Source organism: Lolium rigidum, chromosome 5 (assembly GCF_022539505.1).
Source record: "Lolium rigidum isolate FL_2022 chromosome 5, APGP_CSIRO_Lrig_0.1, whole genome shotgun sequence".
Taxonomy (NCBI): Eukaryota; Viridiplantae; Streptophyta; class Magnoliopsida; order Poales; family Poaceae; genus Lolium; species Lolium rigidum.
The window spans coordinates 261432770-261445213 of NC_061512.1; the positions used below are offsets into that span (position 1 = coordinate 261432770).

At 54.8% G+C, this 12444-nt stretch overlaps 1 pseudogene; it reads right to left on the reverse strand.

Annotated features, from left to right (window-relative positions):
- Positions 1-1119: 1119 nt before the first annotated feature.
- On the reverse strand, positions 1120-12059 carry LOC124657550 (annotated as a pseudogene).
- Positions 12060-12444: the final 385 nt, after the last annotated feature.

Genomic DNA, 12444 nt, shown 5'->3' on the forward strand with positions numbered 1-12444 from the left:
CCTCGGTAAGGTTGCTAACTTGGCTAAGTTGCTAACTTGGTGTGACATGGCTAAGTTGCTAACTCCCTCCAACATGTAGGGATTGGGAGAATCCGGGAGCGACACTCCTTGTGGTGCGCCGATGCACCCGGTCGCCATTCTCCTGGTGCTTCTGCCCGAACCTCGGCATGGTTACTGCTTCAGGTGGCTCTCGTCGTGGTTCTACCTCCCCGAGCACCGTCGAAGTAGTGCGGCCTCACTTCACCCGGGCGGAGCTAGATCGGTGCTCGGGTCCGCCGGGTGGTGCACCACCATAGTTTCTACATTGTACTAGCACATGACACATGCTATATGTGTAGAATGATCTATGTAGGATGACTATATGTACCGTATTGCTTGTGTGCTATATTTGTACTAAATTTGGGATTTGGTGCCATATTTGTGCCATATTTGTGCTATATCCGTGATGTGAGCTATATGTATGCAATTCATATATGATCTTGCTATTTTATATGCAATTGCTTGTGCAAATGGAGCAAAATCGGGAAAAAAAAAACTGGGCAGCAGCTGTGCCGACGGTGTCGCCGTCGGCACGGGCCCATAAACTGTGCCAAATGGCGGGGTCTGTGCCGACGGTGTCACCGTCGGCACAGCTCTGCCGTTTCGCGCGTTTTTCCAGCTCAAATCGCCACGGTTTCCCGCCGGTTACGGGAAAAAAAAAGGTGAAGCTTGTGCGCGGCGGTTTCACGCGGTCGGCACGGGTGGGCACGTTGGCGGCGGCCGGCGTGACGGCGAGCTGGGTGTGGCGGCGATGGTGCGGCCGGCGGCCACCGTCCAGCCGTCGGCGTGCGCTGTGCCGACGGTGCCTGCTGCGCCCGGCGGTGCCTCCGCGAACCCCGACGCCAAGCTGTGCCGACGACGAGACGCCGACGAGGAGGACGGTGCCGACGGTGAACTTACTGTGCCGACGGTGCGGGGCCGTCGGCCCAGAAGTTTGTTCCCGTAGTGTAAGCACTAGCCGGATCCGGCACCGCCTTAACAACCGAATGAAATCTTTTCAAAATTTTACGCGCTTTAGTTTTTCGTTTGAATTTGATTTGTTTGTTGACCAAATGGACCGCGTCACTGGAGGCGCTGGCCTCACAGGCCGGACCGCGACCCAATTTCTGTGTGCGGGGCAACCCAAACAGTCAGAATCGAACTAGATGGATCACTGTTTTGGGTGGGGTTGCTGGAGATGCCGTTAGCTCCGCGGCCGTCCTCTCGTAGGCTCGTAGCCATTGCCTCCCAGGTGCATATTCATACGGACGTAGGAGTTTTATTGGACATGGACAAAATCACAAAAGGAAAGGCAAACCTCACCTTCCAGGTTTAAAGGCAACACCGCAACAAGAAAATATCGCATGTAGTGCGCACGCACGCGGAATAAAAATGGTATCCCAAGTCACTAAGGGCATCTCAGCCAGGCGAGCCCGTCCAGCCGCGCGTCCGGATGGGTCGAAACGGACGAAAACGCGGCCCAGCGCGCGGACCCATCCCTAAAACGGATGGCCGCGGCGTGCGGGGCGGCCAAACCCGGCCCCGATCTTGGAACGAGTTTGCGTGGCCGCGGACGCGAAAGGCTGGTCGCTCGCGTCCTCCCCTTGTCCGCCCCTGGCCCGCCTGTCTGCCTCCCAAAACAGAAACACTCCACTGTACTCCCAAAACCTAGAGATGGCCGACGAAGCGACTGCCGCCGCCACCACCGCCACCATCCGAGAGGACGCACTGCCCGCGGCCGTTGCCGCTCCTGCCGTGGAGGCGGCTCCTGAACTGGACGCTCCGGTGGTCGTGGAGCCCGGGCCGCCGACGAAGAAGGTGAAGCCCGACCTCACCACGGAGCAGAGGGCGATGGAGAGCAAGAAACGGGGGGTGCGGCGCAGGGCGTGTGATCTGCGGAAGAAGGCCGCCGCCGCCGAGGATGAGCGGGTGCGGGCAGCGGAGCAGCTCCTCGAACTCCAAACGCTCGCGAAGACCACTCTCCTTCAAGAGCAGCAGGCGCAGGCCATGCTCTTTTACGGCCACGCAGCGCTCGGCCAGCACATGATCATCCCCGGCACCGGCGCGGCCTCGGGGGGGAGCTCGGCCTCGTCCGTGACCCGGCCCCTTCCTCCAAGGTCAACTGCCCCACCGACTGCCCCGTTTGGGCACGAAATGAGGGCGCATTCAGGGCGGCAGGCGTACCAGTCAAGGGATGGGTCACCGGAGGTGGGCGAGTCCATGACGGGGCCGTCACCTTCGTCCATTGACCTGAACCGTGCACCGGCGAACTCCAAAGGCCCCAAGAACCTGGAAGCAGCTGCGATGGCCGGTGCACGCAACCTGTTCGACGATATGTCGGCCGCGCACGCGCAGTCACCGTCCACCATGCAGGCCCCTCCGTCTTTCGCGCAGACAATGCCGACGACCCTGCCATATCCTTCGACACAGCAGGTTCCCCAGCCACCTCCCATTGACACACAGGAGGGCACAACTGCCGGTCCCGGCAGCATAAACATCGCGGAGGAGCCGTTGTTCGGTGAGGCCCTCACACAAGCCGCAGCTGCACAAGCTCGAGCCCGCCGGGTAAGCAAACGAACCGGCAACTACACGGAGAAGGAGGACAAGGTGCTCGTCGATGGATGGTTGACCATCGGGCAAGATGCGTTGACGGGTGCCGAGCAGAAGGGGACCGCATTCTGGCGCCGGATCTATGAATACTTCCATGAACATCGCAAATATGGACAGGAGCCATTTGAGAGCGACCGCAGCGAAATATCGCTCCAAAAGAGGTGGGGAGCAATTCAAATGGAATGCAACAAGTTCCAGGCGGCGTATGATCACGCGAAGCGGGTCCCCGTTAGTGGCATGGGTGTGAAGGACTTGGTATGATTCTTAACGTCAACTTATTCATCCGATGTTTGCACATCTGTTTATCGTTGTTGTCTCACTTTGCTCTAGGTGTGGCGAGCTTTGGAATTCTACAAACTCAACAATGGAGAGAAGACCTTTGCCTTCCCTCATTGTTGGAAGGAACTCCACGGCACCCCCAAGTTCCAGGAGGGGTACGAGGGGTACATGGCGACCTTGACTGGCAACAATCCCGCCAAAGATGCCACTGTCATTGACCTTGATGGTGGGCAGCCTTGCGGTAGCTCCGCTTCTCGTGCAAGTCGTCCACGCGGCCACAAGTCAACCAAAGCCGACATGAAGCGTGATGCTTCGTCCATGCTATTGTACAGCACTTTGAAGGAGATGCATGCGGACAGAGAGGTGTCCACGGACAAGAGGGATGAGAGGAGGCGCCGGGAGAAAGAAGAAGACAGGAAGAAATTCTTTGATGTCCAGCAGAAGAAGCTTGAGATTGAAGAGGTCAAGGCCAAGACCAAAGCTAAAGAACTTGAGCTCAAAGAGAGAGAACTTGAGCTCATAGCAATGGCAAGGGCCAAAGAGGTGGAGCTGAAGGCGAAGGAAGTTGAGCTGAAACGCCAAGCCGAGGACAACCTCATCATGAACGCCGACTTGACCAACATGAGCGAGGCAAAGAGAGCTTGGTTCGAGAAGAGACAGAAGGAGATCCTCGAGCGCCCAAATTGAGTTAGACAATCTCAATTGTAATTTTTATATTTTTCTCAAACTATGGCACATTTTATTTGATTTATCATGGTACATTTGATAATATTTTATGCTATTTGATAATATTTTATGTTTATTATATATTTTTCTATGTTTACGAGATATTATTCTATATTTGTTAGACATTGTTTATAAGGATCTGTGGCCAGAGGACCTATTTTCCAAAGAAATAGGCCAAATGGCCAAATGGGTGGCCGCTGCGTTGGGCGCAGCGTGCGACCCAAACGGACGCGCGGACGCGGGGCTCCGTCCGCGCGTCCGCTCGGGTACGCAAACGGCCCAAAACGGACGGCCCAGCGCGTCCGTTTGGGTCGCCCGGTTGGAGATGCCCTAACACCCCAAAGCTATAGACATCGGACTTGGTAGAGAAGACGCCTTCCATTGCATACTCAGGAGCCATGTATCCACTGCTTTATCATTTTAGTTTTAGAAATTAAATGGAATTGGGTTTACCAAAAAAAAAAATTAGCGTTTCACAACGCATACTTACTATGTTCCAACAACTCGTTGCGTATTTGCATTTTGTTGGTTATCACTAAAGATCCTTGCGATACCGAAATCCGCTATCTTGGGTTTCATATCCGCATCTAGCAAAACATTCGCAGCTTTGAGATCCCTATGAATTATGGTGAACCTTGAGTCTTCGTGGAGATAAAGAAGTCCCCTTGCAACCCCTTTGATCATGCTAAACCGTGTAAGCATATCCGCATCCAACAACAATTTTCTTGGATATCCGCTATCTTGGGTTTCATATCCGCATCCAACAACAATTTTCTTGACTCATCTACACAAAGAAACAAGTGTAAGCAAAAGTACTTTTGAGTTTTCTTAGAAAATCAATGTATGTATGTTACTAGTAATGTACCAAAAAGGGTAACATCTAAGCTCTTGTTAGGGAGATACTCATATATCAGAAGCTTTTCATCTCTCTCATCGCAGCATCCAAGAAGTCGAACTAAGTTTCTGTGTTGCAATTTCGCAATTAGAATTACTTCGTTTCTAAATTCTTTTGTTCCTTGTTGAGAATCTCTACTTAGCCTCTTGACTGCAACTTCCTGACCAGCTTGTAGAGAGAGATGCAATGCTCGATGTATTGATCGGATGCATATGGCGGTACATATATAGGCCACGTCCTCGACTATACAAGGAAGGAGGCGGGCCCAATAGTAAATACAAAGATATGTATCGCTATACAATAACTACAGAGGATACACATCCGGATATATAAGATATGTATCTCAACACCCCCCCGCAGTCGAAGCGTCACCTGGTCGAACGATGCCGTAGGAAGACCCTTTGTCATGATATCCGCAAATTGTTGGGAGGTGGGCACATGAAGAACTCGAATGTGTCCAAGAGCCACCTGTTCCCAAACAAAATGGATGTCCAGCTCAATATGCTTGGTGCGGCGATGGTGGACCGGGTTGGCGGAGAGGTAGACGGCGGAGACGTTGTCGCAGTAGACCACGGTGGCTTTGGCGACAGGACATGAGAGCTCAACGAGGAGTTGCCGCAACCAGGAGACCTCAGCAACCGCGTTAGCAACAGCCCGGTACTCCGCTTCGGCGCTCGAGCGAGAGACCGTGGGCTGTCGCTTAGACGACCAGGAGATGAGCGAAGGTCCGAAGTAGACGCAGTAGCCGGACGTGGAGCGACGCGTGTCTGGGCAGCCGGCCCAATCGGCGTCCGAGTAGGCGACGATGTCCGTGGCGGTGGAGGCATGGAGAGAGAGACCGAAGTCCATGGTACCACGAATGTAGCGGAGGATCCGCTTGACCGCAGCCCAATGAGGATCCCGCGGAGCGTGCATGTGAAGGCACACTTGTTGAACAGCATACTGCAGCTCGGGGCGAGTCAAGGTGAGGTACTGCAGGGCACCGACGATGGAGTGATAAGATGACGCATCCGTGGCCAGGGAACCGTCTGTGGCGGAGAGCTTGGACTTCGTGTCGACCGGCGTGGCCGCGGGTTTGCAATTAAGCATATCGGCGCGGTCCAGGAGCTCATGGGCGTACTTGCGCTGATGAAGGAAGAAGTCGTCGGTGCGACGTACGACCTCGATGCCGAGGAAGTAGTGCAGAGGCCCCAAGTCCTTGAGAGCAAACTCAGCGCGAAGACGCTCTGTGAGCTGTCGCAGGAGGTCCGTGGAGCTGGCCGTTAAGATGATGTCGTCGACGTAGAGCAGCAGGTACGCGGTAGTGGCGCCATTGTTGTACACGAACAGCGATGCATCGGAGCGGGTGGAGCGGAAGCCGAGTTGGTGAAGAAACGCCGCGATGCGCCGGGTACCAGTGCGCGTGGGGCCTGCTTGAGCCCGTATAACGAGCGCGAGAGCAGGCACACATGGTCGGGGTGGGCGCTGTCGACGAAACCAGTGGGCTGCTGGCAGAAGACCTGTTCCTCTAGATGGCCGTGAAGGAAGGCGTTGGAGACGTCCATCTGATGCACGGGCCATGCACGGGAGACCGCGAGCTGAAGAACAGTGTGGATAGTCCCGGGCTTGACAACCGGGGCGAAGGTGTCGGTGAAGTCGACGCCGGCGCGCTGGCGAAACCACGAACCACCCACCGCGCCTTGTGGCGGTCGAGGGTACCGTCCGGTTGGAACTTGTGCTTGAAGACCCACTTCCCGGTGATGATGTTGGCGTGAGGGGGGCGGGGAACAAGCGTCCATGTCTGGTTCCGCTGCAGGGCGTCGAACTCGTCACGCATGGCCGCAAACCACTGTGGGTCGCGGAGAGCAGCCCGGGCAGAGGCGGGCAGGGGCGACGGTGTGGCTGCTGAAGGCGCGGAAGTCGACGCGGTGCAGACATACTCGTCCGAGGGGTACCGCCTGCTCGGGACGCGAATCCCCGCACGGGCGCGCGTGAGGGGGCCCGTCGCCGGCGGCGGAGGAGGCGGAGGCGGGGCCGGAGGCGAGGCATCGCCCGAGCTGGGGCTCGAGGGCGACGCGGTAGAGGGCGCAGATGACACGGCGGTGCCCGAGGCAGTGCTCGAGGGCGACGCGGGCGGTGTCGGGGGCGAGGCAGCGGCGCCCGAGGCGGGGCTCGAGGGCGCCACGTGTGAGCCCGAGACAGTGCTCGAGGGCGTCACGGGAGGCGTCGCAGCTGGAGTAGAGGGAGCGTGCGGGGGCGCTGCCGAGCCAGGGACCACCACCAAGGTAGGGCCGCGACGCCGCGGACTGTCAGTCGCGGGAGGAGAAGTCCTCACCTGTTCCTGCGCAAATGGAAAACAGTGCTCGTCAAAGTACACGTGCCGGGACGTGATGACGCGATGAGAGACCGGATCATAGCAACGGTAGCCTTTGGTGTTAGCCGGGTAACCGAGAAATACACACGGAATGGAGCGAGGTGCGAGTTTATGAGGGGTGGTGGCAGCGGTGCTAGGGAAACAACGACAACCGAAAATGCGGAGACCGTCGTATGAAGGGGGTGAGCCAAACATGAGATTATGAGGTGTGTAATTCCAGCGAGGGCGACACGGGCGTAGGTTGACTAGGAGGGTGGCGGTGGAGAGGGCGTCCGGCCAGAACTGGGGGGGGGGGCATGTGGGCGTGGAACAAGAGGGTACGGACGCAGTCATTTAGAGTGTGTAGGACGCGCTCGGCGCGGCCGTTCTGCTGGGAGCTGTATGGGCAGGTTAGGCAAAAGATGGTGCCGTGGGTGGAGAGGAGGGTGCGGATGGTGGTGTTGTCGAACTCCTTGTCGTTGTCAGTTTGGAGGGCGAGGATGGGATGACCGAACTGCGTAGACACATAAGAATAAAAGGCGGTGAGTGTGGAGGCAACGTCAGATTTCTTACGAAGAGGAAAAGTCCAGACAAAGAGAGAAAAATCATCGAGAATGACAAGATAATAAAGAAAACCAGAATGACTCGGTATAGGGGACGTCCATACATCACTATGAAGTAATTGAAAGGGAAAAGATGCAACTGTGGATGAAGTACTAAAAGGAAGCCGAACATGTTTGCCTAGTCGGCAGGCGTCACATGAGTGAGCCGCCATTTTATTACATGAAAAAGAAAAGCCTCTCATTATTTGATGGAGCGAGGTGGAGCTGGGATGGCCAAGACGAGCGTGCCAAAGGTCGACGCCGGCAGAAGGCGCCCGAGGTGCAGCGTGAGTGGAGGGAGACGGCTGAACGGGGTACAGGTCGCCGGGACTCTCACAGCGGTGCAAAACCATCCGGGTACGGGCGTCCTTTACAGAAAAACCAAACTCGTCAAATTCCACAGTTACAGAGTTATCACGAGAGAGAGTTTTGAAGGAAACTAGGTTCTGAACAAGTTGTGGTGAAACTAAGACATTATTAAGAGACAATGGTGTATAGTTAGAAGGAAAAGGAGTGGAGCCAATATGAGAGATGGGAAGACCAGCACCGTTACCGACGATGATGCGAGAGGAAGTGGATGTCGGAGATGAAGTGGAAAGGTTACCCGGGTGAGCAGCCATGTGTGCGGAGGCTCCGGTGTCCATGAACCAGTTGCCACCGCCAGAGTAAGCGCCCGGCGAGGGGGCGTGCTGAAGGGCGGTGTACAGCGTGCAGTCCCAGTGGGCAGTCAGGGCCGGCGGCATCAGGCCGCCGTAGGGCAGGCCGGCGGGAGCATAGGGCAGGCCGGCGGGAGCCTGCAGTGGCGCGGCGATGAAGGCCTGGTGCGTCGGCGGGCGCGGGCCGACGGTGCCGGGGACGGGGGGCGCGGGACGGGCATGGTGTAGGCGTGCACGACCCCCGTCCAGGGGTTGTGTCCGCCCGCCCACGGCGGAGTGGGGTGTGAGTACCCGGGGCGCGGACCGACGATGCCGGGGCCTCCGTTGTGGCCACGGCCACCACCACGGCCACGGCCACGGCCGCGGCCACCGCCCCCTCCTCCTTGGTGTTGTTGCGGCTGAGGCGCAGGTTGTGGAGGGGCGGGGGTGGGCGCCGGTGGAGCTCCTCCGCCATGAGGGAGAACACTGTTTCCGCTGGCCCATAGAGCGGTGTGAACCACCCGGGTGCGCACACCCTTCAGCCGCCGTTCCTCCAGCCGGAGGTAGTCGACCACCCGCTCGAACGTAGGGTTGGTCATGAGGGTCAGGTTGGAGGCGGCGTTGCCGAGGTCCTCGTTGAGGCCGGCGGTGAGGGTGGAGAGGAGGAGCTCGTCGCCAATCCGGAACCCAAGGTCCTGGAGCTCGCCGGAGATGGCCTTGAGGCGCAGGCAGTAGGCGTCCAAGGTTTGATCGCCCTGGGGTGTGCCGAAGAATTCCTGCTGCAAAAAGACAACACGTTGGAGCTTGTTATTGGTGAAGAGGCCGTTGATCTTTCCCCACACCGTGCGGGCATCATCGCCTTCCCGAACGACGGTCTTGAAGATGTCCGGCGAGACGGTGACGAAGAGCCAGCGGATGATGGTGGCGTCGATGGCCAGCCAGTCGGCGTCGCAGGCGAGGAGGTCGGCGGTGTCGTCGATGTGATCGCGCAGGTTGTACTCGCGGAAGAGGAGGTAGAAGTACGTCTTCCAGGCGAGGTAGTTGGCGGCGGTGGTGGACAGCTTGACGGGGACATGGTCGGTGATGGCGACGGCGCGGAGCTGGCCGGGGTCGGGGTTGGAGGAGTCGGCGAAGGGGTTGGAGCTAGGGGTTGACATGATGGGGAAGGGGAGGCGGCGCGCGGCTAGAGAGGGAGGAGAGGCGGCGCGGCTAGGGTTTAGGGGTGGGGGGGTGCGGCGCGCGGGAGAGAGAGGCGGCGCGCGGCTAGGGTTTAGGATCTAGGAGGTGTCTGATACCATGTAGAGAGAGATGCAATGCTCGATGTATTGATCGGATGCATATGGCGGTACATATATAGGCCACGTCCTCGACTATACAAGGAAGGAGACGGGTCCAATAGTAAATACAAAGATATGTATCGCTATACAATAACTACAGAGGATACACATCCGGATATACAAGATATGTATCTCAACACAGCTAATATTCCCTGTAGAAATATAATGGGTATATCAGATTTGACTTCGCAATACGAAAAAATAGTTACCCTCATTGAATAACGGGAAACTACATATTGAGCGAGTTACCTTGTATACTTTTCCAAAGCCTCCATGTCCAATCATGAATGTCTCAGAGAAACTTTCCGTTGCAAGTTCAATTTCTTCTAATCTTACAAATGGAAATTCCTGATCATGTGGAGGGCTCCCATCTACAGCTTCACCAAATATACTAGTACCATCCAATCTTTTCCTTTTGGGATTTCTCCATTTTTTGTTCTTGTCTGCTCCCAAAATGTCAAGAATCATTTTCGATTTTAATGAACACATACAAAACATAAAAAAGAAAAAGATTCACCTAGAACTATTGATGTAGTATAACAGTCCCTAATTTCTGAGTCAAAACTAAGGGAAATACTGGGTTGTGTGGCTATCTCTTATGACATATGAAAAGGGGTCCACATATAAAAAAAATGACCATTAGAACCTTCCCACCACACGAATAAAATTAAAAAGCAGCAATGTAACAACCACCATCTTTTTTCGAAAAGGGGAAGCCCCAGCCATGTAACAAGCACCATGACTGACTTGGCTGATTTTATATGGAGCGAGGGTGGGGGTGGAGGGTAAGGGATGCATGCATGCGTGTGCGCGTGTGTTGCATGTACGCGTGTGTTGCATGTGCACGTAGTTGTGTGTGTAAGCTATTTAATCTAGTTTTATAGGGGGTAGACGATTGTGTGATATGAGAGTGTATTATGGTAATTCTCGAAGAAAAAAAGTGTATTATGATATTAGACAAAAACTCCAAGTTCCATGTGGTGAGAGATACATTCTTGTAAGGTGCTCAAATTTAAATTATAACTAAGAAGAGTCAATTAATCGGACCTTTTAATTTTAACCATGCAAGGGAAATGCAGATGAGCACCAGAACACCACTGCCTAAAACGGGTAGCACAATCCTGACTGCGTTGCCCTTTATCCTTTGACCTACACCATACATATACATATACCATTAGAAAATGAAAATGGTAGAATTAGGAGTATATATGTTAGCATAGTCAAAAGCAGCAACGGAACTAGCTGAAATAACAGAAGTAGGAGTACAACAGAAACTGAAATTTGTTACCACCTGCTGCACCGATGCCTGCAAGTCGGAGATACAACGTCTCGCCACCACCGGACTCGATGTCAACCAACTCCCCAATCCACAGCAAGCATGCCATCAAATCTCCTCCGGACCTGCCACCACTCATGTTGCGATACACATATCCCACACAGGAGCAGTTGTGGTTGCACGCAGTTGCGCACTCCTCTATCGTACTGTGCCCCCCTCCAGCCAGCGTGAACATGTCCGGCGACTTCATCCCCGGCAAGGCCAAGAAGTTATCTCCGCACCCGTGTAGGCGTAGCTTCTCTTTCCGTCGGCACCCCGTCAAGAACCTGCCACTGGTCCACTCCTCCATGTTTGCTGGCTCGAAACCGTCCAGGCACTTGCACACTGGAACCGGTGACACCGTCTCGTCGCAGTACCCATATAGGCCACAATATATAGTTGTAGTGATTGCATTCAGCTGACGGCCACTTCCAGACGATAGCCCAAGCCCTGTTGCTCCAGCTCTGAAACTCATACATGCCAGAGTATAACAGTACAAACCTTGAGGGCGGTGCACCGTCGGAGAGACTATAGGTGAGGTAGATCTCATCCTCGTTATCGACCACAGCCATGTACATGATATGACTAGTAGTGTTCATGGCCTCCGCTAACTGGTCCTGGCGTAGGCTCCTCACCAAGAACCCCGTCCATGGGGGGCTGTGAGCCACCGGGCGTTCCCCGTCCCACTGGAACATTTGGAGGGGCGTGCTCGGGTCGCTGCCATAGGAGAAGCGCCCCCGTGAGGGGTCGCTAGGGCCTTTCCAGGATACCAGGCGCTCCTCCATGTTGCGCGTGCTGTACTTGATCCGGAGCTTCATACCTGGAAGGAACGTGTCCACAAGGTGCTCGAAACTCTGCCACAGCATGGTGCCATTTGAGGATCGGATAATGAGGTTGCCGGTGTTCAGAAGCACAGCCGTCGGGGGAGACAAGTCCGGGACAGTGGCCACATTTGTCGTTGTCCAAAGGACATGGCCATTAATATCACTGTCGGAAAGAACGAGATTGGAGGTGTTGGTGAGGTAGAGCATCGGGGTAGAGGAAGTGGTGTTGTTGGCCGGAGTTTCACGGTTGGCGACCCACACGACGGTGAGCTCAGGAATGTTGTTGTACCATATGCCAAGATAAAGCTTAGTTGGTGTAGAGTTGGAAGGGTTGAAGAAACCCAAGGCAAACATACCACCATCAGAGACGATGGTGTTGCCGCGGGACAGCGGCTTGCCAGGGACAAGCCGGTCATCCGAGGCGCTCAACGGCAGAAACAAAATTATTAGGGCCATGACACAACAGGCCAGAACCCGCGAATTCATGGATCGATAGGACAAAGATCTTAGCTATCTGTTGATCTAGCTATCTCTAGGCAATATATATTGTTGTTGCTATATGGAGTAAGTACTTGCGTCGAACCTTGGTCAAAAAAATGTCTCCACAAACACGCAGCATCCACGAATGTTCGATCACGGAAGCAGATGATTGAATAATGCAATGTTCTGGAATTCTAGATGGGTTGGTCTAGGAGTCGAGTGAGTTGGAGTTTAGATTTTAGCTGTCCACTTCGAAATTGGGATGCCACGGTCACCGCTGACTAGATACAAGTACAATACAGAATAGACATATGTACAAAGTACACCATCATATTTATGTGCGCACTGTTAGAATAATATAGAGACTCTAAATAGACTAGGACTCATCTAC